At 42.0% G+C, this 27,039-nt stretch overlaps 1 protein-coding gene across 1 annotated transcript in view; it reads left to right on the forward strand.

The window, feature by feature from the left end:
- THSD7B (thrombospondin type 1 domain containing 7B) overlaps positions 1-27,039 on the forward strand; it is a 1,583,202-nt gene that overhangs the window by 155,338 nt on the left and 1,400,825 nt on the right. Inside the window, exon 5 of the mRNA XM_045033714.1 lies at positions 15,514-15,654. The gene's annotated coding sequence lies outside the window, so the exon portion shown is untranslated. The remainder of the gene's footprint in view (positions 1-15,513; positions 15,655-27,039) is intronic.

The raw sequence follows: 27,039 nt of genomic DNA on the forward strand, positions 1-27,039 counted from the left end.
GGGAGTATGAACTTTCAGTCCCATCCCCTCAATTTAGTTAAGCCCTGAAGAGCTGGCTCCTAGATTCATAGCTCCCTGGGGGATGGCTGAGGACTTTCTTGGTGTATGGCAGCTCATTTTCTCCCTCTGGTCAGTCTTGTATCTTTTCTTTCCCCTCAACAGGTGTCCATCCCACGCATATGCCTTAATACATATTCTGTATGCTAATGTCTACCTCAGAGCTGTTTTCTGGAGGAACACCTTCAAAACTGAATTGAGACTATCAAGGCATATTGCCGATGGCCAAATGATCTCTTTGACAGAAGCAGTGAATAGATTGGTGTTCAGACATACCCTCTTCAATTCCTTCCTTGAAGCACAGACATGGAACTTTGCCAAAACTGATGCTAATGTGCTTTCCCAATTTTACATCATGACTCACAAAATAAGTGTTGAAAATCATCTTTACATAGAGCATGGATTCTTTAGTGGTAAACCATCATCAGATAGACTATATCTCAGTGAAGAGTCTTGTAGATAGTGGTGATGATTGCACAACATTGTAAATGTATTTAATGCCACTGAATCGTATGCCTAAAAATGGCTAAAGTGGCTAATTTTATGTATGTATTTTTACCACAATTAAAAAAGATCAATAATGTAATATACTCCAAACCACTGCCTTGTGTAAGTGGGTGAATGGTATGGTACATAAATTACATCTCAGTAAAGTTGTTTGTTTTTTTTTTAAAGAGTCTTGGGGGAGTACTTCTCTTTCATATATGTGCCCTCTTGCTGAACTGAATTTTATCCATATAGAAAGTGAAATGTCTGCACAGACATGATACCAGCTTCCCCCCACAGTACATACTACTGATATTATGCAACATCTATCAATGTTCTTTGATAAAGAAATCTAGCTGATGTTCTGCTTCTTCCCCAACATAATATTATCATTACCTTTGTAGCTGGTTTTACAAACTTCTTTGCAATAGTGCAACATATCCTTGTTTTTCTGTGAAGAGTGCATCCTTTACGACACCTCTGTAGTTTTGGTTTCTCCATCATTTTTAGCAATAAAATTAATCAATTTTGTGTTGGGAAGCACTTACAATGTTTGCAGTTGTTCTGGAAAAACTTTATTGTTCTATCAAAGGAGTCATTTTACTTTGTTGGAAAATACCACCGAAGTTTCATGGCTTCCTGCTATTATTGGAAATCATTTTTATAATGAATGTTACCCTGGAGGGCTAGGGGCAAATGCATTGCCAATCTACTACCATCCAGTTTTCTGATTTTTCTGGTCATACTTCTTATTCTTATAGACTTACATTTTTGTTAGCTTATCACAGTCATATTCTCACTTCTGTCAGCACATATTGCTTTACCTCCCTTTATTTGTCCTTGAATCTGTTCTTTATAAAGATGTTATCTTCAGTTATGGTATTTACATTACTATTTTCATCATTACCAATTTTGAGCCATCGATCTGTTTTTGTCAATTAGGGATAATCATAATATTAATAACTAAAAGTACAAACTCAACAAGCAAGAACAATGATACATGTTAGCTGAGACAAAATCTACTGACACCATGTAGTTGAGTTGAACTGATGGGATGCTGGGATAACCCAGGGGTTCAAGGATCTTATTTTGAGCAACCACACCTGATTTTTCTCTCTTTCCCTCTTTTTTTCCCTTGTTGGTTCTAGCTGGTTTCCTCATTCATCTCCTTCATATTCTTACTCTTCTCTCCTTTTCCCCTTCCTCTGTTTCTTTTTTTGAGAGTTATGACATTAAAATGGAAAGAGACCTTGTGATCATTAAGTCCAATGACTTCATTTTACAGGTAAGGAAACTGAAGTCCAGAGAGGATCAATGAACTAATCCAAGTCAGAAGGATCAGACCTGATCTTCTGGCTCCCTTGGCTTATAGCCAGGGTATTTCCAGGGTATTTGCCAGGAAGCCTTCTCCTTCAGCTCTTCTTCCTGGTCCTTTCTTGGTGCTGAGAGTGGCTGGACCCCTAGTGATTAAGGTTGTTTGTTATCAGGGCTAAGAAAGCAGGGTGTTAAGGGAGTCAAAACTTCCCTCTTCTGTCTCCTGTCATCCCTGCCCCTATAGAACATTCAGTCACTCATAGTCTTTGTGCATTCTCCCTTCAAACATATGTCAAACTTATACACCTTGCTGGTACCATTGTCCTAGTTCATGTTGTTATCATCTTTCTCTATTTCAACAATCTCTCTTCTGGTTGCTCTACTTTTAAGAACTACTTCTACCCTGCAAGCCCTAAATCTAAGTATCCATCCATCCATCCATCCATCCATTTCACCGTGGCCAGAATGGTCTCATGTGATTCTCATCTCTTCTCTTTGATGATTCTTAAATCCCTACAAGATAAAGTCCAGGCTTTGAGCAAGGCATCTGACCACTAAGTCTCTCTGTGATCTGGCCCCTGCCCTCCTGTCTAGTCTTATCCCCATCACCCTGTATATTAGTCAGGATAAGTTATGATATACTAAAAAAACAACTCCAAAATCGTAGTGACTTAACACAACAAAAGTTCATTCTTGTTTATGCAAAGTGTGCTGGAATTTTAGGTGACTCTCCAGAGGACCTGTTTTCTATGCACTGACTCAGAGATCCAGCTGCCATGACAATATGACATTTCCATTTCACTAGTTTTCCTCCACAATTGCCATGGAGAAAGAGAGAGCTGGAAGGTGAGTATGAGTTCTGTGCTTCAGCCTGAAAGTGACACCCACAGCCCATTGGCCAGTTTATCACTTAATTGCAAGGGGATTGAGAAATGTGGGGACTACTGTTTCTACTATGGTTCCCTCCTTGCAGCGGGATCTCTGGAAATATCTGACTACTTGTTTCTTGAGTACAGACTCTTCTAAATCCTGAATGTCTTTCCAGCAAGGCATTCCACCCAGCCTCGAATATCCTTCTTGCTGATCTCACAAATGTTTACAAACTCAAGTCTGTTTTTTCTACGCCATCACTGCCTTTCTCTGACTAACTTGGTGCTTATTCTCCAATGTTCCCATGCATCTTGTAGTTACCTCCACCACAGCTCTTTTTCATGTTATAGTCATTTGCCTGGCTGTTCACCTATAAATGGAAATTTCTTTGTGGATAGAGAACATGTATTTTCATCTTTAGGTCTTCAGTTTTAACACAGTGCTATACAGAGACTTTTCATACTTGTGGTTAAACAAGTAAAGGAAAGAAATGACTCTTAAAAAGTATACAGTTTATTGTTTTTTTTTTAATGTTTATTTATTTATTTTGAGAGACAGAGACAGAGCATGAGCAGGGGAAGAGCAGAGAGAAAGACACAGAATCCGAAACAGGCTCCAGGCTCCGAGCTGTCAGCACAGAGACCGACGCAGGGCTCGAACTCACAAACCGTGAGATCGTGACCTGAGCCGAAGCGGGATGCTCAGCCGACTGAGCCACCCAGGCGCCCCTACGGTTTATTGTTATATCCCATCCCCACCACTACCACCTTAACCCAAGTAGCCACCTTTACTTGCCTGGAAAACCACATAGACCTTTTGTGATATTCGTCTTCCATTCTTGTCCATGTCCAATCCACTCTCCACTCAGCAACCACGTCATTATGAAACATGAATCTGAGTGGGGGTTCCTGTTTCCTTAGAATAAAATCCAAACATCTGAATTTCTTCCCACGACCCCCTGCCTGCCAATCTGGCCTGAGCTCACACTCTATCCTGTGGCTCCCACACTAGCCTCCTCTTAGTTTCCTGAACACACTAAGATTTTTCTTTCCCTAGGGCTTTCTCAGGGCTGCTTCCTATCCCCGGAATGCTCCTACTTCCTCTTCTCTCTTGATTAGTTCTTTCTTAGCCTTTAGCTTAAATGTCACTTCTCTAGTTATGATTATTTTGTTTTGATTGCAAATGAGAAAATCCCACTCAAAACTACCCTAAATAATAAAGGGAATCTATTGGTTCTTGTATCTAACTAGTCCAGAAATAGTGCTTGACTTCAAGAAAAGCTTGATGTATGTCACTGAGGACCCTGTTTCTCTCATTTACTACTATCCAGCTATAGCTCTTTCCTCATCGCTGCAAAATGGTTGTCATTGTTCTAGAATCACATCCTCACACCATAATCTCCAGGAGAAGAGAGAGGGTCTTTTCCAGTAACTCCTGTTCAACTCCAGGGGTCCTGTTTATTTCATTGGCCTAAACTGTATCACATGCCAGTGTCTAAACCATTCACCTTGGGAGGGAAATGAAGACAGTGGGGAGGAATCCGACTTACTTAAACCAACAGGACCCTTCTTTAAAGCTGAGGATGGGGTCACATATAACCTAACAACATATCTGCATATAAGGAAGAGTTTAAATTTCTAAAGGATAAAGAGTAACTTGGGTGAGAAAAGTGGAAACTAAATGACTGGAATTCAACAACAACAACAACAACAAAATGTTCATCGCTCTTTGTCAGAGGAGCCTTCGTTGTCCACCCCCATCTAAGGAAGTCCTCTCTGTTACTTTCTGTTACTGAATCCTACTCACTTCCCTCAAAGCAACTGCTACTGAGTATACTGTGTATTTTATTTGTTTACCTGTTTGTAGTCTGAATTTCCCACTAGGCTCTAATTTCATAAGAGCAGACACCACACATGATTTCTTCACCAAGTGCTGAAACATAATAGAAAATTCAATAAATACTTTCTTAAAGAAAAAAATGAGTAATTTTCTTCCCTTTCAATTTAGCCGTGGTTTTTACCAAGAGACAAGGAGAGGAGGGGTTGGCAGGATAAGGGTGAATGTGAACACTCTGAGTGTTAATTTGGCTTTTCTTTGTCTAGAAGCTTAGTCCTCTTTCCCTCCCAATAATCCCTCAAATTCCCCATCCCCAAATCTTTTCTTATTAACCCATCTGCTCCTGGCTCTCTGGTAATTTGATGTTCCTTTGGGTTTTTCTTTTTAAAACCTAGCTTGAATTAGAGTCTCAAAGGAATCTTGATTTTTAAAAGAGAGTTAGTTAAATTATGTTTATTCATAGAAGGTAGGAACCAAGTCTTGTCTCGTTGTATTTCCCTACAAATGTAGCAGGTGTGCTTTACTGAGTGAAAATTCAATCTCCCTCACAGAAATTGGCGCTGAAATTGATGCCAGGTAGTAGCAAGAGAGAGGAGAGGTAGGAGTGAGCCAAGAAAAAAAGGCTGCCAGGAAGGAGTAAAGGTTGGTAAACAGTGAAGTGGGAGGTCTTTGGGTTAAAGGGACAGGGCTCAAGAGAAGGAAAGTTAGAATAAATTTGGGAAATGGAGTCAAAACTTACAGAATAGAAATAGAGCTGGAGGAATCTTCTTTCCTTCTTACTTTTTATCCATTTATTCATCAAATGGTGAGCATCTAGTATGTGCCACACACTCTTAGGAGCTGAGGATGTAGGGGTGACTAAAACATACCAGTTCTTTCCATCATGGAGCTCATATTCTAGTGAGGGAAGACGGGCAATCAGCAAACGAAGAGATAGAGATAGGTGATGGGCTGTTAGATACAGATGTCAGATTGAAAATATGTCTGCTTTTACTCCCTCTGAGACCCCCTAGAATGAAATAAAGGCACTTTTAAAGGCACAGATACTCATAGATAAGGCGAAAGGAGGGGGCGATGACAGGGCTGAGGGTGGGAGCTAGAAGGCAAACTTGAGAAATTTGCATACTTGGTGGGCAGAGGAGAAAGCTGTGAACCAACCCCATTTACATGCACACCTCCCAAGGTGCAGGAAGTGGTGTATCAGGTGAATCTGGAATAGTGTGTGTGTGTGGGTGGGTGGGGGTGTAAGGAACTGAAGATAAAATAAAGATCACCAGTTCACAGTTAGCTCTCCACACCTTCTACTCTTCTCCATAGAGAAGAGCTGGGCACCTCTGGCAGGATGCTGGAGACTTATTCTCTGGAGAAGACTTCCTGCCCAGTTGAGGATGGCAGACTGGACACAAATCTGGGGATTAATTGAGTGTATGTATACTGGATGCTGAGGCTTTCTTTCTCCAAGGATGATGGCAACCAGGCCTATACCCTCCAGAAGAGTATGGAGAAATAACTCTTTGGAGAGCCTGACCACCTCAAGAGATAAAGACCTAAAGATACTGATATTGGAGTTTTCCAATCAGATAGTGTAAACCGTTCACACTACATAGTGAAACTCTGCAGTCAGCAAGCCACACCTGTCTATTCAGAGCTATCAATCAGCATTTTGTTCCCTGTTCCTCAGAGGACCAGATGGCCAAGGATTACCAGACATCTGAGGACAGGTTCTCATAAGAAAGACCAAACGAAAAACAAATGCATGGGAAAAAGCAACCTGGGAGGAAACAGACTACATGGGAAAAAGAAAACTTATAAGAGGGAGGGAGAGGAAGGGAGATAATTCATTAAACATTTAAAGAGATAAAAATATTGCAACTCAGAAATAAGAATAGAATGCTACATATGAAAGTAATATTCAGAGGACAAAAAGGAGGAGTGGTTGGAAATTAAAAATGTGATGGCAAAAATGAAAAATGCAGCAGAATTGGAAAGTTGAAGAAACCTCTCCAAAAGTAGAATAAAAAAACAAAGAGGTGGGTAAGTAGGGGAGAAAAGGTGAGAAAATTAGAAGAGTAGCCCAGGAGGTCCAAACAATAGGGATTTGAGAAAGAGAAGAGGGATAACAAAGGAGAGGGAGGGCTGTCAGAGAAAGAATTCAATATAAATTCACAGAATTGAAAAATGTGAGTTTCCGTATGGAAAAGGCCACCAAGTGCCCATCACAATTGCACAACGGGTGAAAATAGTCCCACACTCGCATCATTGTGAAGTTTCAGAACACTAAGCAGAAAAAAGGGCTTAAAACCTTCCAGACAGCAAAAACATGTCACTTACAAAGGATCATCAATTAGAATGGTTTCTATTGAGAAAATTCGGGAGCTGGAAGACAATGGAATAATGCTTTCCAAATTCTGAAGGCAAATGATTTCAGACCTACGATTCAATTATCAATGAGCTGTAAGGACAGAACAAAGGCAATTTCAGATGAGCAAGGTCTCAAAAAAAAAAAAAAAAAAAAAAAGAAAAGAAAAGAAAAGAAAAGAAAAGAAAAAGAAAAAGAAAAGAAAGGAGTCTTCCAGGCAGCCTTGTTTGGAAAGCTTTTGGAGCATATGCTCCACTAAAACAATAGAGTAAACCAAGAGAAGAGAAAGATGTTGGAGTTGGGAAACAAAGGGTGCCTAGGATGATGGTGAAGAGAAATTCCAGAAGTCAGCAATGTCCCACATGTACAGGGAAACCACTTTAGTTTGGATCATGTCAGAAGGTGAAGGGAGGAGAGTATGCAAGAAATTAAAATACACATTGATATGTAGTGTGCCTGAATGCCTGTTGAGAACATTTAGGCAACTGGTGAAATTTGTTGTTGTTGTTGTTGTTTTTTACTGATAAGGGCACAGAACTAAGGAAACCATGAAAAAGGAAATTATAAAATTAGTAACTCCAGGCAAACAAATAATCGAAAGAAAAAGTAATATAATATTACATGATTCATTGTGTTTGCTTAGTCATCATTAGGTAACACTGAATGCTATCTGATACTAAAGTTCTATATATTAAGAGGACAGAAGGAAGGAAAGTGTGTGCTTATGTGTGAGAGCAGAGGGAAGAAAGAGTTAAAATCTTCACCTTCCATAGTGGAAAATCAAGTGGCAATGCCTAGAAGTATTTTGGTTCTGTTTTGTTTTGTTGTGGATTTGGAAGCAATAACCAAAAATAAAAAATCAGTTATAGTTGTTGAAAGTCGTTGGCTTGGGGAGGAGACATGGAAGAGGTAGGAAATTGCTGCTTTTCATAATGGATCTAGTTGACTATTTAACTTTGTACACAATGAACACTGAAGAAGAACCAGACCAAAAGAGGAGAAAGGAAAATACTAGAAAGAAATATAGCAAAACGTTAGTTTTTATCTCTGGGCTTATGGTATTTTCAGATTTTCTCCAGTTTCTAAAATAAACATGATCTAGTTTTTTAATCATGAAACACCTATTTTAGGTTAAGGAGAGGGAGGAAGAGCGATAGTGAAAATAAGCTGTTTTGACAAGAGGATTTGGGAAGGCTTCACTGATTGTGAAATTTGGCCATATTTTTAAGGGAACAAAGTATGTGGGCACTGAGAGGAAGAGCATTCTAGAAAGCTATGCAAAGATCCTGGGGTGGGAATGTGCTTGAACCATGACTGGCACCTGTGAAGAAGGGCACAGAGGCCAGGTGTGTGGTAAGTGTGGTGAGTGAAGATGAGGTCAGCGGGAGAGCTTGGGGCCAGACCCTTACGGTACAATCTTATGGTGCATGTTAAAGACTTTAGATTTGGGGTACCTGGGTGGCTCAGTCAGTTAAGCATCTGACTTCGGCTCAGGTCAATGATCTCACTGGGTTTGTGAGTTCGAGTCCCATATTGGGCTCTGTGCTGACAGCTCAGAACCTGGAGCTTCCTTCAGATTCTGTGTCTACTCCTCTTTCTGTCCCTCCCATGCTCATGCTCTGTTCTCTCTTTGTCTCTCAATAATAAACGTTAAAAAAAATTTTTTAAAAAGAAAAAACAATAAAGACTTTAGATTTATCCTGACTGCTATGGGAAAATGGCAAAATCTTGAGGAGAAAAGTGTAATGATTTGATTTGCATTTTAACCGGATCACAGTGGCTGCTGCTGTGTGTTGGGGGGTGAGGAGGGGAGAAGGGAGGTGCTAGAGTGGAAACTGGAAGACCATTTAGGAGCTTCTTGCTGTAGTTCCAATGAGGGATTTTTTTTTAGGGTTAAACACTTGTGTTCAAAGAGTTTTTACTTTCTTTTAGTAGCAGAAACCCCTTTTCAAAGGAAATCTTATATTGATCCCTCATCTATAAAACATTAAAGTGAAGCATAAAAGTGAAGGGGCTTTAGTTGAAGTAGGAGGTGGAGGGTCCAGAGCCACCCCCACCCCACATCCTCTTGTCCCAGCCTCTGTATCCTGGTGATCCCTGGGAGGTGTGCCTTTGAACTTTGGGTTTTGCAAACTCTAATTCCACCTAGCTTCCTCCTTTCACTGAGGAGGTTCAGTGGCAGGAGGAGTTGGATGAGGAGTAGGTTTGTGTAGGAGCACTTCCCAGGTGAGGTTCATGCTGTGGGAAAAGTTGGGGAGGTAGGAAAAAAGAATTATGCTCCATGCCCCTGTGAGGCAGAGCAATAACCAGGCATCTTCACTCCAGCTCAGGGCACTTCTACTGAACATACTGTTGGGAAGTGCAGTTTGTCAGGCTTTTACCATGTTTAGTGTCCCCATCTCCCCATCCTTTCCCCAGGGGATGAAACACTTTGACCCAACTAGAATCTATAAGAAAAGCTGGGCACAGTGTGCAGTAGGGAGGGAACCAGTGAGGACAATGGGTGAAGCGTCTGCTGTAGAGAGGATCTAGGCTCTTTCAAACTTTTCCCACCCCACAGTGTGCTAGTAAATGTTTGATAACTGCTGTCTGGAAGAAGGAAGGAAGGAAGGAAGGAAGGAAGGAAGGAAGGAAGGAAGGAAGGAAGGAAAGAAGAGAGGGAGGGAAGGAGGGTGGGCGAAAAGGAGAAAAGGGGGAAAAGAAGGAGGGAGGGAAGGAGGGAAGGAGGAAGGAAGGAAGGAAGGAATCAGGCACCTGATTTGTAGCATTTGCAGATTTCCATGGTGTAAATAGTCATCATGATGGATTTAATGGCAGCAACGTGAAGCCGCTGAACACAAATTTGGAAAGTTGCCTGTCATTATACAGTACTCCCACCGTACAGATGCAATAGATGAAATAACCTCATGATCTTTGATAATAGTAGAATCTAGTAATTCTAGTAATAATTTTCAGTGATGAATTTTGAGTAGTTAGTTCTTTTACATTTAATTTAACTGTTTAATGGCTGTGTTTAGCAACCAGCTGGCATAATTTCTGAAAAGTTAACAATCAACTGTCACCAGCCAGTTTCAAGCAGCACCCCACTGCCCCACCTCTCAAAAAATCTCTCTGAATTTGAATCAAGAATTTCAGTCTGCAGAAAAACCGTGTTATATCTATACAGAGGAACACCACACAGTAATAAACAGGAATGAACTACTGGTTTACCAAAACCTCAAGTGATATAAACATTATGGAAGCCTGCATTAAAAGGTTACATAATGTATGATTTCACTTTTCTGATAGGCTTTAAAGGCAAAACTATTGTGATGGAGAACAGATCAGTGGTTGCTGAGGGGTAGTGATGGCAGGAGGGAGTGGCAATAAAGGGGCAGCATGACACAGTTTCTTGGGGGTGATGGACTGTTTTATTTCCTGATTGTGGTGGAGATCACATGAATTTATACATGTGTTAAACTTCATAGAACTATATACAAAAACAGTTTTACTGTATAATAATTTTTCAAAAAGGAGGAAAAGTCAGCATATTGTTAAAAATAACAACAAACAGAATTTCAGTCTGAATTGAGCAAGCCATTCCGCCGTTTTGGGCCTCCTTGGAAATCTGCTGTCACAAGAGAGGTGTAGATAGTCGGGAGCTGCAGAATTAAATGCCTATGAGGGGTGCAGTGGGTAATGCAAATGGGAGACAATAGGGAATGGTAAAGACTGTGGAGAACTAGTGAATTTTCACCTGCCTAAATGGAGCAGCTACAGCTTCTGCCTCTGCTGATGGCTACCATGATGGATTGTGGGCCTAGCTTGTCTGATCTTTTGAATTTTATGATAAATAAGGACTCCGGATTTTTAAAAAAATATTATTCATTTATTTTGAGACAGGGAGAAAGTATGAATGGGGAAGGGTCAGAGAGAGGGAGGGAGAGAGAGAATCTCAAGCAAGCTCTGCACTATCAGTGCAGAGCCCTATGCGGGGCTTGAACTCATGAACCATGACATCATGACCTGAGCCGAAGTTGGATGCTTAACTGACTGAGCCACTAGGCACCCCAGGACTCTGGATTTTTTAGAGGTGAAATTTCCTTATTGGTAAGTACTCCCAGAACCCTGCAAAACATGTACATGAATCATAATCAGCCTAAGAGCTGCCAGTTTGCAGCTGCTGGATAGGATGTTTTGTACTGTTTTTTTTTTTTGTTTTTTTTTTTTTTGTTTTTTTTTGTTTTTTTATAACTCTTTGGGCCAGGATTATAAGTCCTGATAAGCAGTTTCTTCATCAGAGTGTGCATCAGAGATTTGGAAGTAACCCTGAAGATTCTTGCACCACTGAAAGTAAAATTAAGCCCTGCGTTACCCCATGATTTAAAAATTGTGCAGTTGAAGTACTGTGAACAACACTGTGCCTTTGTGACTGTCAGAATCCACGCATGGGCAAGAGGACCCAGGCCTGAAGTGGACTCAGTGGTGCTGCTCCTCTTACTGGAGGCCCTGCAGCAGCACTTGAAAATGTGTCATTTGGTCCGTCACAGATCATAGCCTCTCATAAATGGGCCTGACTTCTCTGCACACATTACTGACTTTGTGATGATGAGTGAGAATTGAGGCCATCTTTCATCCCCATTGCCAGACCATGACTGATGCTTTTGCACACTTAGATTTGCACTTGGCATGTAACAGGGGAAGGCCCATTATAAAGGACTGAAAAATGGCATCAGAGTAGGAAACAACATGTATCCGGAGCAGAAAGCTGGGGAATGCAGTGTAAATGTGAGTAGGACAAATGAGTCATGAGTTGGAGGGCCTGGATGGCTCCTCTTCCCTGTCCAATACAATTACATTATATACCAACATTGTACACCAAAGGAAGACCCTGTTTAGGATTTTGTGGGGGTGGGCCTGGGGCTGAGAGGGGACTAGAAAGTGACTTGCCTGAAGGTGCTTTAATCCTCAGGAATGCATCTCCAGGAAGCCCAGATCCAGGCTGAAGGAAAGTAATAGGAAGAAATCTGTAGATTCGGGAGTCTCACTCTTGGGGCCAGAACCCATGAGGGAAAGTCATGGGTTTTCTTGCCAATATGGCAGCCAGAGCTTTTGCCCAACATGGTTCCCCTTTCCCATTTCATCTAAAAACCAAAACTTGTTTTAAAACTTTTTTAATGTTTATTTTTGAGAGAGAGAGAGCAAGAGAGAGATAGAGAGAGAGAGAGAGAGAGAGAGAGAGAGAGAGCAATGGGGGAGGGGCAGAGAGAGAGGGAGAAGCAGAACCTGAGGCAGGCTCCAGGCTCTGAGCTGTCAGCACAAAGCCCCACATGGGGCTCAAACTCATGAACTGCAAGATCATGACCTGAGCTAACGTCAGACACTTAACTGACTAAGCCACCCAGGCACCCCCAAAACTTGTTTTTCAGAGGGAACCTATTCCATATAGCTTGGGAAGGAAAGTGGCCTTTCTCTCTCTTCCAGAGGAGAGAGGCCTCTCTAATCAGAACACCATTTCCCTAGCTTCAGTGATTAGTTCAAGGACGGACTTGTGACTCCAGCTGGTGTAATCTGAGTTCTTTATGGAACTTGTGCTGGAACTAAATGGAAAGAGGCACTTTTCTCTGTCAGCATTAGCTTTAAGGATGATGTGACCAACAGGGTCTTGCCACCATGTAGAAGAGTCTGTCAAAGGAAAATTGAACTATTAAGTGGTTTTGATTGAGCTCCTGGATATAGTCTTACCTGAAGTCCAGCTCTGAACTTTGTAGTTCCATGTGCCAATTTCTTCCTTCTTTCCTTACTTTGTCTTTTTTTTTTTCTCTTATCGTAGTTTGTAATGATTTCTGTCATTTACAACCAGAAAGTCCTGACTAATACATCACCCTATATAGGTACCTAATACTAAACAGGTTGATGTCACATATTCAATATATTAATAGTAAATTTAATATTATGTGAATATAAGATTTAGTTTATTCATTCAACTAATGTACCAAAACTATGGTAGATACTAGTGATCAAATTATGAACAAGATAAACAAAATGGTTGATCTACCCCCATTGCCCTCATTAATATTCGGTTAGGTATTTTGTAACTATAACATTCAATTAATTCACTCAACCATTGCCTACTATATTCCAGGATAATATTATGATAAAAGAATGAACAAGATAGATGTGGTTCCTTTCCTCATAAACTGTTAACTCTCTGCCTCAGTTTCTTCACCTACAAAGTGAGTATAATAGTCCCTAATTCCAAAAGTTGTTGTGACTATATGAGATATATAAAATGCTTAAAATAATTTCTAGCACATGGTCAGTGCCCAATAAATTGTAGATTGTAATTTTTAATACTGAAATTTTTGGATATTCAAGATTTTCATTTATTTCTTTTTAAAGTTTGGTCATTTTCTTTTGTACTGTAATAAGAAGTAGTTTTGGGGACCAGATAATATGAGTTCGTATCCTGCTTCTTCCAGTTATTGATTAAAAGACTTTGGGCAAATCATTTAATTTCTCTGGGTTTTAGTTTGCTCATCTGTAAAATGTCAAATGGAATAACAATATCTTCTTTGAGATGGCACACAGCAGAAACTTAATTATTATTATTAATCCATGCACAGAAATATAATGATAACATTGCTTGAGAAAAAATCATCTCAGAGAAAGCAGTAATAACTATTATTATTTTTGTAAATAGCATTCAGAATCTCCACCTAGCCCAATTCTCATACTTTTCACCAAAATACTTCTGGGAACAGAAGAGGGGAAATTATCCTGAGGGTGGGAGTCTAGGGGAGGATGGTGACCCACAGTGGCCTCCTGCAAATGAGAAATCAATTTGTCTAAACTTACCAAGTTTTTGCTTTCCAGTGTATGCTAAATTCAGGCTATTTTAATATGAAGATTGAATACCTATCAATCTTGAATTTGTATAGGTAATCTTGTATAGGTATAGGTATAGGTATAGGTATAGGTATAGGTATAGGTATAGGTAATCTTGTATAGGTAATCTTGAATTTGAATAGGTAATTTTGAATTACCTATCAGTTAAATTACTTTCAGCCCTCTTCTCTCTACTTGACATGCCAGTAGGAAATGGCTGGTTTATTCTGGGGCTTCATGTGGGTCCACCCATCCTATGCATCCCTCACAGCTGCCCATTGGGGGGATTCTGGGCCCCCACTTTGAGAAACACAACCTAAGAGCATTCTGAGTGGCAGTGGGCTTGGAAGTGATGCCCTACTCAATGCCGTGTCACAAAGGGGTGGCCTCCCAAGACACCCACAGCACCAGAGTGAGAACAGGGGTAAGTGGACCCAGGTCAGCCTCTCCCTGCCTAATTTGGCAAATTAGTACTAGAGGCAACATACATTACATAATTCTGTCACCAAGATGATGAAGAGGCAGGATAAAGATGTAGAGAAGTACATCAGTCAGGGCAATAAATCCTAAAGGAATATTATTCCCCCTACCAGGCTGCCCTGGAAAGATGCTGGCTGAGGGAGAACCAGATACCAGCAGCTAAGCATAAGTCAGCCAGTAGGCTGAGAAGGGGGAGAACAGAGCAAGAAAAGAAGGCAGCTCGGTCATTGAGAGTGAATTGCATGCATTTGGAGAGTAGGGGTGATGGAAAACTTTAAGATTGGGCACCCCACAGTCTTTTAATATGATCAGGGTGAGACAAATGAGCATCGAATTTGCTGGAGTTGACCTGGAGCCGGCTGCATGGGCCATATGGTTTCCCTGACCCATAAAAGTCACTAAGTGAGGAAGTAATTTATTGCTGGAGATCGCTGTCCGCCCCAGAATATCCTGGTGTGTTCGCTTCATTGTTTCCTTAATATGGGAATGGGAGAGGAACCGGGCTGTGAGAAGGCTGGGGGTTGGGGGGAGCAAGCAGCTTTGGGTTATTTGCTCTAACAGTTAGACCTCGTTTATTGGAGAGGAGGAAGTTTGGGAAGTCTGATGCGCTGGGTTCACTGGAGTTTTTCCTGCCCGGCCGCTGAGTGACTTGTGGGAGAGGGAGAGAGCTGGGAACATAAAGAGGGAAAAGGGGCCATGAACTTCAAATGAATAACTTGGCATTTGCACAGTTGGAAGAGAGGACATTTCATAAATGGCAAATCATTCCGGAGCCCAGGGAAAGAAGCCAGCCAATATGTCTAATGAATTGGTGTCATAAACGTGAGGGCTGTTTCCTCCCCTGAACATTGCAAATGAAACATCAAAACAATAGCTGCTGATAACCTCTCAATGGAAGCTGAATTCCGACAGAGGTTCCTTTGCTCTGGTAGCTGTCCTGTTTAACAATGAGCCTCCTAACAAAGGCTCCAGACCAGGCAGCAGGAGCCTTGAAAGTTTGCTGGTGCAATGGAGAGTCTTTTCTTTCTTCTTCCTCTTTTCTTTTTAATAGCCCCAGGCTTCGCAGTAGCAATTATTTCAGAGAAGGTATCCTAGGTTTCTTACCTCCGTGTTATCTGAAGATGTTATCTGTATGAACTTGAAATAGGAGCTTTTGCTCCAACACCTGTTAGATCTGCCTCTGCTTTTAGCATAAAAAACCCATGTACTGACGCTAACAACATTTTTGACTTTCTGTTTTTCAGGCTGCATGAAAACAGATTCTGCTGAATTGCTACCTGGACATTTAAAAAGAGCTTCCTTAGAGGATTCCTGACTTAGCTCTAGCAATCTTAACCATCACATGGGCTAAATGAACCCTGGATCATTTGTTTGCCCTTTGGCAGGTAGGATTTTCAAAAGTTAGACCCATGTAAAAATGTGCTCAAATAGTCCCTCAGAACAAACATTTTTCGTGGGCTTCTATAGCCCGCACAACACGTAAGGCATCTGTCTTCTCTCAGACTGAATCATACTAGCTACATTCTTTTTTTTTTTAAGTTTATTTATTTTTGAGACAGAGAGAGACAGAGCATGAACGGGGGAGGGGAAGAGAGAGAGGGAGACACAGAATCGGAAGCAGGCTCCAGGCTCTGAGCCATCAGCCCAGAGCCCGACCGCAGGGCTCGAACTCACGGACCGCGAGATCGTGACCTGAGCTGAAGTCGGAAGCTTAACCAACTGAGCCACCCAGGCGCCCCCTAGCCACATTCTTTTAGGTCCTTGGCCACAGGCCTTTCTAGCTTCCAGTAATTAAAGAACTAGCTACCACCTAGAAGGGTTGGTATCTGGGAAGGAAGATAGAAATCTGGAGGAGAATACAAACTCCAGTCATACCCTTAAATGGCAGTCATTTGTCCTCTGAGGCTGGTCTGGGAAGGAGGGGATGCTAGGAGTCACGTGGAAAACTTAGAAGAGAGGGGTGTAGTGCTCTGTCCTGTGTGTCTGTTTTAGCATTTGCAATTGTACAACCTTGACCTTCTTGTCTTATGAAAAGATCAGGGGCTGGGGAGTCAGGTGACCCAGATTTAAATCCCAGCTATATTAGGCTACTGGCCTGTGTGACTTTGGGTAAGTTTCTTAACCTCTCTGGCCCTTACTTTCCTAAGCTGAAAAGAAGGGCTCATAATACTTATTTCAAATAGGTGGTTGTGAGGATCAAATTCTGAGGCATGTTGGGAAGAAACTGGGATGAGTCCTTTATGTGTGGTCCAGCGGGGCTTCCCCCCCACCCCCCATACAAGAGGTGCCATGGTCCCACTCATTTAGTCTATTATCTCTTAACTCAAAAATCATATCCTTAAACTTTCCTTCTCCTAAAATTGTTCTTTCTGTGGGTAAACTTTCAACGGCTTCTATTCCAGTTTTTAGAAGGGATAACATCCATTAACACTTTGGCTTGAATTAGTTTAGGAACTGGCTAGATTGATGATGACATTGAAGGAGAAACATAGCAGAGAAGGGTATGGAAATAAGTGAAGGCTTTTCAGGGACATGGAGCTCCATTCCTGGCTGTGACAAAGGGGAAGTATATAGTGGGGAGGGACTTAGGGCAGTGTTGTGGAGAGAGGAAGAAATTGAAAAATCCAAGAACCATTAGAAGATGGAAAGGGAGTACAGAAGAGGCAATTATGGGCATAGAGTGGCTGCTAGCTCCAGGTAGGAGGGACCACTCTTCCTCTGAGATACAAGGGAAGGGAGAAATCATGTGGGCTGAGAGAGACAATCCAGGGAAGAGAGAAGGAGACTGGCAGAATGAGTTCAGTGGGTTAAAGGGTAAAGGGTGAGGCTTTGGAGCCAAGTAGCATAGATGTGTTCCTTTCTGGGAAACTAGCCATCTGATCTTAGGCAATCTGTGTATTTCCAATGATATGACAGTTACTACATCTATAAATGGGGATGGTATCTAATTTGAAGAGCTGACTCAATGACATATTGCAAAATACCCAGAACATGCAGGTTCTTAATAAAGAACCCACTGCATATCATTGTCATTGTCATTATCTGCTGACAGTGGGGATTTTGAATAGCCTGACTACTCAATGAGAGGGACACAATGTTTGGAGGGGCCACTGTGGAATAGTAGTAGTAACAAAAGGTAAGGGCTCAGTGGAAAGTAAGACAGAATGGATTAATAGTGGACCAAGTCCATGGTGTCTGGTGATGTCCAGCAACATCCTCAGCCCAGGATCAGAACTAGAGAACACAGAACTGGATGAGGGGATCCAGGGCTGGGGTCTGGTGTTTGGAACCAGCAGGTGGTTACAGAAGGATGGGGAATAGGTTTTTCCTGTGATCTGCACTGCTGACAGCTGCACAAGGGGAAGGCAGAGGGGTCAAGTCCAGAAAGGTCTTGGTGACGGTGAAGAGCTGATGCCACAGTGGAGTGGAAGAGTGCAGTCATAAGGGAAAGGCCTCAGCTGTGTACTCACCAGGGAAACAGCCCAGAAATACCAATGTGAAATGAGGCTGTGATGCAGGGACTATGGGGTCAAGAGGTCTGATGTGTTGTCAACAGGGATGGTGAAGTCCTGAGAATTCCTTGGTGGCCAGAAAGAATATGGACTGCAGTTATCCAAGAATGAAGAATTGGGTCATGGGGAGGGTCAGTAGTCAAGAAAAGCCATAATGTGAAGAGATGGCTTTGCCAGACCTAGCAAGTCCAGTAGGGAGAAAGACGCTTTGATGGAAGAATGGAGGGCAAGTTCTTGAACGGAGATGTGCATATTGTGTTTGGCTTGCACATTATTAAAAAAAAAAACGGAGCCAACATTTATATATTTTTGTAAAAAATAATCTTGATTTCTGACTTCTGTAGAAAAGTAGGATTATCTGGCAATCCTATGTTTGTATTCCTATATGCTGACATTTTACTATCCTCATTAGAAGGGGATGTGATTTGTCTGTTCATTACCCCCCCCCACCCCCTCCATTCCCTGTTGATCCCCAACACTGAGGTTAAATGTCATTTGTTATTTATTCTTGAACTTTCCCCCCCTTTTTTTTATGGTAAGAAAATATATGTGTATAGAATATGCATATGGAGGCATTTGAGTTTGTGACCTTGATTTGGAACAAAGCCTGTACCAATGAAACTAGGCCTAGATCCAGTGGCAGATGAGGGAAGCCTAGTTGTTCTAGGAACTTTGTGACCTTAGTGCTAAGCAGAGAAGGGGTACAGGAAGATAGAAGTAGTGGGTCAGAAAGGACTGAAAGAAGGGAATAAAATGCTATAAAAATAAGAAAACCACAGTTCCTAGGGCTACTTGCCTGGGTCCCTTGAAAGTCTTCTTCATTCAAAGTGGTTGTACCTAGCTCCCTTCCCCATCATGAGGACAGGGCCAATGGGATCAGGGCTCTGTGGTAGATCCTTTGGGTTGTCTGTCCAGTGGGGAGTTATGAGGCCCCTACTTCATCTACTTCCTTGCTGGCCAAAGTTACCTTTTACTATAAGCTTTTGACAATGTCAGATTTTCCATTTTCCAGTCTTCCTTACAACTAAGGTTTAGGCACTATCTTAGTCTATTCAGGCTACTATAACAGATTACCATAGACTGGGTGGCTTAAAAACAACAGACATTTATTTCTCACAGTCCTAGAAGCTGGGAAGTTTAAGATCATGGCACTGGCAGATCTGACATATGGTGAGAGCTCGCTTCCTCAGAGATGGTGCCTTCTCACTGTATGCTTCCATGGTGAATGGGGTTGATGGTGGGGATGCAGCTTTCTTAGGCCACTTTTACAAGATGAGTAATCCCATTCATGAGGGCTGTGCCTTAACCCAATCATGTCCCAAAGGCCCCGCCTCCTAGTACCATCACTGTGGGGGTTAGAATTTCAACAAAGGAGTTTTGGGGGTTCATAAACATTCAACCTATAGTAGGCATGTGGTTCAATTATGGCCAATGGGGCTTGAGGGAAAGTTTCTTGGGGGAACTTTGGGGAACATTTCTTCCTTAATCAAGCATGATTCATGAGAGGAAGCACTCCTTTTCTTCAGTCAGATGCTGGGGTGTTCATTTAAATTGCCATCACCATGACACCCATCTTGTGCCCATGATGGGACAAGCCAAAGGATCTAGCCAGCATGCCAATCCTGGGGGGCATGGAAAGCTGCCAGGAACCTGGGTCCTTGATGGCATTTTTGAGGCACTGAAACAACCTCCTACCATCCACCTCCAGAATATTTTATGTACAGTAATACATTTTCATCACTGTTTAGGCTGCTTTAAATTAGATGTGTTGTTCCTTGCAGCCAAAACCATTGTAAAGAATAGAGACCTTATTCAGAGCTGGGTTTATTTATTTTTTTATTTTTTAATTTTTTTTAAATGTTTTTATTTATTTTTGAGACGGAGATAGAGCATGAGCAGGGGAGAGGCAGAGAGAGAGAGGGAGACACAGAATCCGAAGCAGGCTCCAGGCTCAGAGCTGTCAGCCCAGAGCCTGACGCGGGGCTCAAACTTACAGACTGTGAGATCGTGACCTGAGCCGAAGTCGGACGCTCAACCGACTGAGCCACCCAGGCGCCCCAGAGCTGGGTTTATTAATGGGGATTCAGGCCGGTGAGCTGGGTGTCCTCCCAGCAATTGGATAAACACAGTGTCATTTTCCTAGTGGATCCATTTAATTTGATGACAGCTCAAATAGTACTTTCATATGAAAACAAACATGGATAACACTGGTATGGCGTATACAATTCATAAGATAAAACATGAGTCTTGGGCCTACTTCCAAGCAAGTTTCCCAGAAGCTTGGGAGATGGTAAGATGTATATACCTAGTGCTTCTCTTTCTATTGAGAACAAGACATAAGACAATTCAAATTAAACTGCAGTTAGAAAGATTAAGTTAGACACAGGGAAGGATTTTGTCTATTATGATTATTAAAGGGACTCTACATGGGAAATGGTACAGGGCAGTGGAATATCAGAGCTTTGGGAGTTTGAAAGAGAAGAGTATTGTGGTTTCAAATGCAGTTTTGCCTGAACTAGTTTTCTCCACTTTCTAGATCCTTGTCAATATCTTGTCATTGTTTCCTATTTGTGAAGAATAATGGTTTTGGGTTTTTGTTTTATTTTGTTTTGTTTTCTCTCAGAGGAAGATTGTGTTCCAGACCCTCCAATGTTTCTTTGGTGATTTATCCTTTGTTTTAATTTAATGTGCTACTCTAATGCTGCCCTGGGGTTTTCCTTTAAGTAGTTAATGTGAATGAAGGGAGAAAATCGCCAGGAGTCAGCCAAATGTTGAGACAGATTGTAAATACCTGTAGGGAAAGTATTTAAGCATTTCCGATAGGAAGGATACTGTAAATTTTACATGCGAGGGCTCTGCATCAAAGCCCAGATCCCAGCTTTTCTCCCCACTTTGTGACTTCATAGACAAGATCAGCACAAAGAACCCACTGTTTCCACAGGCATTTACATCACTGCTCTATCTTGTTATTCCTGACTTCTTGCCAATCATATTGAGAATTTCTTAAGGGGAGTAGAAAAAAGAATAACCAAACCAGATTTGCCTCCTTGACAGTGAAGAATAGAAAGAAAAGGCTCCCAGAGACAGGCTTTTCTTCTCTTTTCCCTCTTTATTTTAGCTGTATGTTTTAACTTGACACTCTGCCTTTGAGAGCCCCTGGAGTCCAAGTTGATGAAAAGCAGAGTTATTTTCTTCCACGGCTCAAACTCACATTAATTTTTTTTTTTTTTAACAGGAAATTTGGAGAAGCATTGGTTTAGGGAATAGGCCCATCACACTTCTTCTCCGGGTTATAAACCCATATTCCAGGCCCCTAGACTGAGGACGTGGTTGCTCCTTTTGGCTCTGTCAGCAATGGCAGGCACAGAGGGCAGCAATAGGAGGGTGGAAGGAGAGGTGGAAAAGTCTCCTCCAATCTGCGTTCCAGGGGCATCTGCTCCCCCTTTTGAAAAAGGTTTCTCCTGTGCTAACTTGTTTATCCAGGCTAGACCTGCTCTAGCAGTTCTCTACTTCAGCCGTTAGCCTCTCAGCAAGCTAGAGTAGGTCCTCTTCCTTTGTCTACTCATTCAGTCTTGCAGCAAGTTGAGTAAGCACCTAATCATTGTTGCAAAAGCTGACATTGTGTGTGTGTGTGTGTCTGCCATTTCTCAGGAGGACTGGAGGGGAGGGTTAAGAGTGTGGAGTCTGAAGCCCAACTGTTTAAGGGTGAATCTTGGCTAACCAAATGACCTTGGCCAAGTTCCCAAACCTCTGTAGGTCCTGGATAATAGCATCCCACCAGCTTCTTGTGAGAATTGAATGAGGTATTTTATTCTTAAAGCTTAGCCCATCTACCTGGGAGGACATAGCTGGTAGATGGTTATTGTTGGGATCATTGTCAATAGTGTTCAGGAACCCACAAACATGGTGGCCCTTCCCATGGAGCTCTTCTCCTTTTTTGGGCATTTTCAATGTTTATTTATTTATCTTGAAAGAAAGAGAGAGAGAGAGAGAGAGAGAGAGAGAGAGAGAGAGAAAGCATGCACACATATGGGTGCAAATGGGGGAGGGGTAGAGAGAGAGGGAGACAGAGAATCCCAAGCAGGTTCTGCACTGTCAGCACAGAGCCCCTTGCAGGGCTTGAACTCACAAAGTGTGAGATCATGACCTGAGCCAAAACCAAGAGTTGGACGCTTAACCAACTGAGCCACCAGGTACCTCTCCAGGGCATTTTCTTACCATTTTTATTCCCTGAGCCATCTTCTGCCCACCTCAGTGATTCACCAAGTGAATATTCAATACCTACCAGGAGCTCTGCACTGTACTCAGTGCTGTGGGGTGACAAAAAGACTAGGTGCTATTGGGCCCTTAAGGGGAATTCTGCCTGAGTTGTGTGCTGAACAGTGGGAGGGTGCTGGGAGGGAGTCAGTGTGTTAGGGAGGGAATGGAGAAGGACTGGATCCCACCCTGGTCTGCAGCAGAACCCTGGGTAAGTCATTTTTCCCTCCTGGGGCCTCATCTTCCCCATCTGTAAAAGCAGAAGATTGGTCAACGGTGTTCAAACTTTTTAGGCCAGGAACCATAGTAAGAAATGTCGGGGTGCCTGAATGGTTCAGTCAGTTAGGCGTCCAACTCTTGATTTCAGGTCAAGTCATGATTTCACTGTTTTTGAGTTTGAGTCCCACACGGGGCTCTGTGCTAACAGTGGGGAGCCTGCTTGAGATTCTCTCTCTTCCTCTCGCTACTCCTCCCCTGCTTGCTCTCTCTTAAGAAAAAGAAAAAAGTGTCCACAGTTTTATGTCGTGACCCTCAGACCTATGTATATAACTGAGATAATACTTTTATGAAAAAATAATTACCCTTACTGTGTGAAATTCTCTGTGTTTTCTATTTTTAAAGAATGCTGATCATAACCCTTTATATTGACTTGCTGAACCCCTAATGGTTCAGTTTGAAAACCCTGGACTAGATGATCCCCAAGGAGCATTTTAGCGTAAACTTTCCATAATTTTAGATCTACATGGGCTGCTTGGATTTAAGAGAAGAAGGAATAATTAATCTCCCAGAGTAGTGACTGGCTAGAGCTCACTAGATTAATTTTAAAACAATTATATGTATATATAGATAGTTGGCTCTCATACTAGCTTTCTGGAATTCAAGGACATGGTCTAATGGAAAAGAAGAGGCTAATTGTTGGGATTCGTTTGCTGGAGCATGATGAGGCTGCAAATAGTTACAATGTGCATTGCTCATCTGAATTGGGTTTTCATTTGTGGAAAGAGAAGAAAGAATCCTGTCATTAAAGTTTGTTCCTGTTCTCTAAAGTATGGGAATTCTGGAAAGAATCCACTCTCCTCAAGGAAAAAAAAAAAAAAAGGCCAGCTTGTTTTAATCCCTAAATGGATACAGTCCTGTGAATTAGGACTTGGGAGAAAGAACTTCCCTGCCTATGTAAATGTTTGTTTTTGCTCTAATGTGTTTGTCCATTTGCTTGACTGCTCAGGAGATAGTCATCTAGAAACACAAACTTCAGGAGAAATTTAAAATCCAGAACAAACAAAACCCACCACCCCAACCCCCACAGACAGAAAATCAACCTGTGACCACCTAATGTGACGTCCTTAGGCTGTCCTTTCACATTTCAGAGAGAAAACTTACACCGCAGTGGGCCTTTCAAGACTAGGCTCTGTACTAGGGCTTACAAACACCCAGGGATTTCGGGGAAGCCCCTTCGTGCTATCCTGAGTCAAATAAAATCAAAGACTTTTCTACTTTTTTTTTTTTTTTAAACAGAGGGCTGGCTCTCTCTTGCTCTTTGCACCCAAAGGAAACTTCTGGAATTTTCAGTGACTTTCTGGAATCAATGGCTTTTTTTTAACATCTTGAGATTTTCTAAGTGCTTCCCTTAGTTTGGAACAAAGCCTGATCAACACCTGCAGACTGACAGGCCCTTTGGGAAAAATGTCAGCCTGAACTTTCATGGATGCAGACTTTGTCTTAAAGAAGTCAAGGCAGGCTTTCTGTTCTTTCAAACTGTTGTCTGGCCTGGACTTTGCTCAAGAACACAGGATTCTGGGGGCACCTGGGTGGCTCAGTCGGTTGGGCGTCTGACTCTTGATCTGGCCTCAGGTCATGATCTCATGGTTTCGTGGGGTTTGGGCTCCGTGCCTGGCTGCATGCTGTCAGTGTGGGGCCTGCTTGGGATTCTCTCTTTCCCTCTCTTTCTGTCCCTGCCCCGCTAGCATTCTCTCTCTGAATAAATAAATAAACTTAAGAGAAAAAAAAAAAAAAGAACACAGGATTCTGAGTCAATGGGTTAGGCAAGTTTGTTAACCTCCCATGCCTCTGTAAAATACAGCTAATAATAGTATTGAATTTACAGGATTAAATTATATAACACATATACAGTGTGTAGAATCAGTGGTAGGTTAGTCAGTAAAGAGCAGCCTCTAGTGTTCCTGTTGATTTACACATTATCCCAGGAAGAAGGTGGAAAATTCAGAGGCAGAGATGGAAAGAATGACGCTAAAGGAGGTACCACTTGCCTAAAGCTATGTTATAAGTCCAGAAGAATGGAACCAAGATAGTATTAATGGCCCATCCGTCTAACTGGGGCACGGGAGGGAGGTGGCTATGCAGTCTTGGTGAACACGGGTCAAGAGAGAGCGCTTCAAGAAATGGGGATAGAGATACCAACCCTGAAGGGTTGCTAAAAAGATAAATTTAGGGGATGAAGCTTTTGATTGGAACTTGGCACATGGCAGGGCTGGATAAATGGTGACTATAATAATAGCTTTCTTTTACTACAGCTCAGCCCCTTCATTGGAGCTTCAGGCTTTCTGAATTCAGAGCCTTCCTCTAGGTAAGGAAATGGCAGTTTGCCGGAATACAATGGTCTTTTTAAGGCAGCCGAGATGCTTATCTTATTCCAATATTTACCCTATTGAATAGGATTTGGGTGGCTTACTTTTCTATTCCTCTGGGGAATAAGGTTTCACTGTGTTAAGTTGAATATCAACTTTTAAATGAAAAATGGATAAACCTGAGAGAAAAACCCTTTTTTGACCCAGGGAAGAAAAATGCTCTGCTGAAATCTGGCTGGGATTCTTCCCCACCCCACAACCTTAGGGCCAGGGAGCCCAGGGGAAAGCTGGAAGGGGTTTGGATTGGCTGAAATAACCACAGACGTTTAGCAGGAACCCTATCCAGGCTCATGGTGAACATCTGGAATGTTCTAGCATTTGATTGCATATCACTGGATGGTAACTTGTCCTGAGTGCAGAGCAGCTGTTGACTGAGCCAGAGCTCTCACCTCCGCCACCCCACCCCCACCAGGTGGCCCTAGGTCTGGTCAGCCTTCCTGGTTTAGGCTAGGTTAAATCCTACACCATTTATTTTGTTCCAGTTTGTCTCAAATCAGCCCCAGGAAATAGAATCAATGATAACAACTTCTTTAAGAAGAACAATGGCCAAATTAGCCCTGTGGGTATAGGTGTGTGTTCAGCTATCAGCACTTCCCCTTAGAATGGAAGACTTCATAATCACTACCAAAAGTTTTCCCTTCAGGTAAGACTCAAGACAACTGTGTGTATTTGGGATATCCCAAAGTTTCAAGTGTTTTTTCTTTGCCAGGACTGTCAAGGACTAGATATATTTGTACTCAGATAATCTTCTCAATATAACTCTGTAAAACAGGGTTTTACAGTTGAAGAAACTGAGGCATAGTGCAGTTGGGTCACTTCAGGATTCAATAGCTGGTGAAGGACAGAGCCAGTGTTTAAAAGTGTGTGCATACAATTCTTAGCATGATACTCTTGCTGGAGCCATTTTTGGAAACTGAGCAAGCTGTGGGTGTGTAAAGGTGGTGGCTTTTATTTCCCTCAGTAAGCTTCTATCAGGTTAGAGGATAGGACTGGCCAGAGGAAGTGAAAGAAAAATGAGAGAAATAAAGATATTGCTTGTGAAATTAAGATTCAGGTTCCAGCATGTGTTTATGTGGTACCAACTAAAATTCTTTAGATTTCCAAGATACTGGGAGGCAGGGAGGACACTCAGCCTCTTCTACCCCACCTGAGTAATTTCATTTGTTCTATTTAGTTGATGGAGGAATCATGGACAAGTTGTCCAGGGAGAAAAGACTGGAGTTGTGACAGACAGTGGGCATTCTAGTCTGCACCTTTCCTGGAAGCTGAGGCTGTGTGAAAAGAGAAGATGGGCAGTAGCTGCCCATGAGCTCATGAGAAAAAAAATCTCAAAGCAATGCTTAAATGTTACACTAGCAAGGCCCTCCTCCCCCAGACTTCTACTTTCAAACATGAGAATTTCTCCAATGATGTTTTGAAGTCTCCCATCAGCACAGAATTGCTTATTCACTTTGTTCAATCCATACATAGGTATTTATTGAGAATTGTCTGTGTGCCAGGCACTTTTATAGAACCTAGAGATATAAGGAGAAAAGATGGACAGGTTTGACGGCATTAGCAACAATAACAAAAACTGTAATATAATGAACAATGGTACAAACAACATTAAAATTAATAAATAGAGTAAGATAAAATAGCACTGTATATGCCAATTATCAAGTGAGTATCCATAATATGTAAAGAGCACTTATAAATCAACAAGAAAGACACACCCAGTAGAAAAAAGAGCAGAGAATAGAAACAAGTTATTTCCAGAGGATTGGGGGGGAAGGTCCTTGCCTTGGATTCAGGGTTTAGCAAAGGAGGAAAATTCATTTATAAGTGATAAGTGCTGTGAACAGAAATAAGTACAGAGGAGTTACATCACCTGTGTTAGTTTCTGAAGTTCAAAGGTAGCAAAAATCAACTGAGTAAAAAATTACCCTTAATAGATCTCTTAAATCCCCAATGTACTGTTTACCTGATTTTGTGTATACAAACCTTTACCTCTTGGCATTTAAGAAGCACTGGTAGAGACTAAGTGAAGGAGCAGAAAGAATACAGAGGTCTGGAGATTCAATCAGTTCTGTTCTTCCAGTGGAGGGATATAGGCAGGTTGGGCCTGTTGGGTTTGAGGTGTCCTGGGGACCTCTGGTTGGAGCTTTCCAGCGCAGTTGTACACATGGGTTTAGGCTTAGCTCAAAGCTGGGAAGAGAGTACTGGGACCTTGCATTGAGAATCAGCTGCTGCTGGGGAGCCTGCATGGCTCAGTCAGTTAAGTGTCTGACTCAGGTCATGATCTTACATTTCTTGAGTTTGAGCCTCACATCGGGCTCACTGCTGTCAGTGCAGAGCCTGTTTTGGATCCTCTGTCTCC

This window comes from Felis catus, chromosome C1 (genome assembly GCF_018350175.1).
Source record: "Felis catus isolate Fca126 chromosome C1, F.catus_Fca126_mat1.0, whole genome shotgun sequence".
NCBI lineage: Eukaryota > Metazoa > Chordata > Mammalia > Carnivora > Felidae > Felis > Felis catus.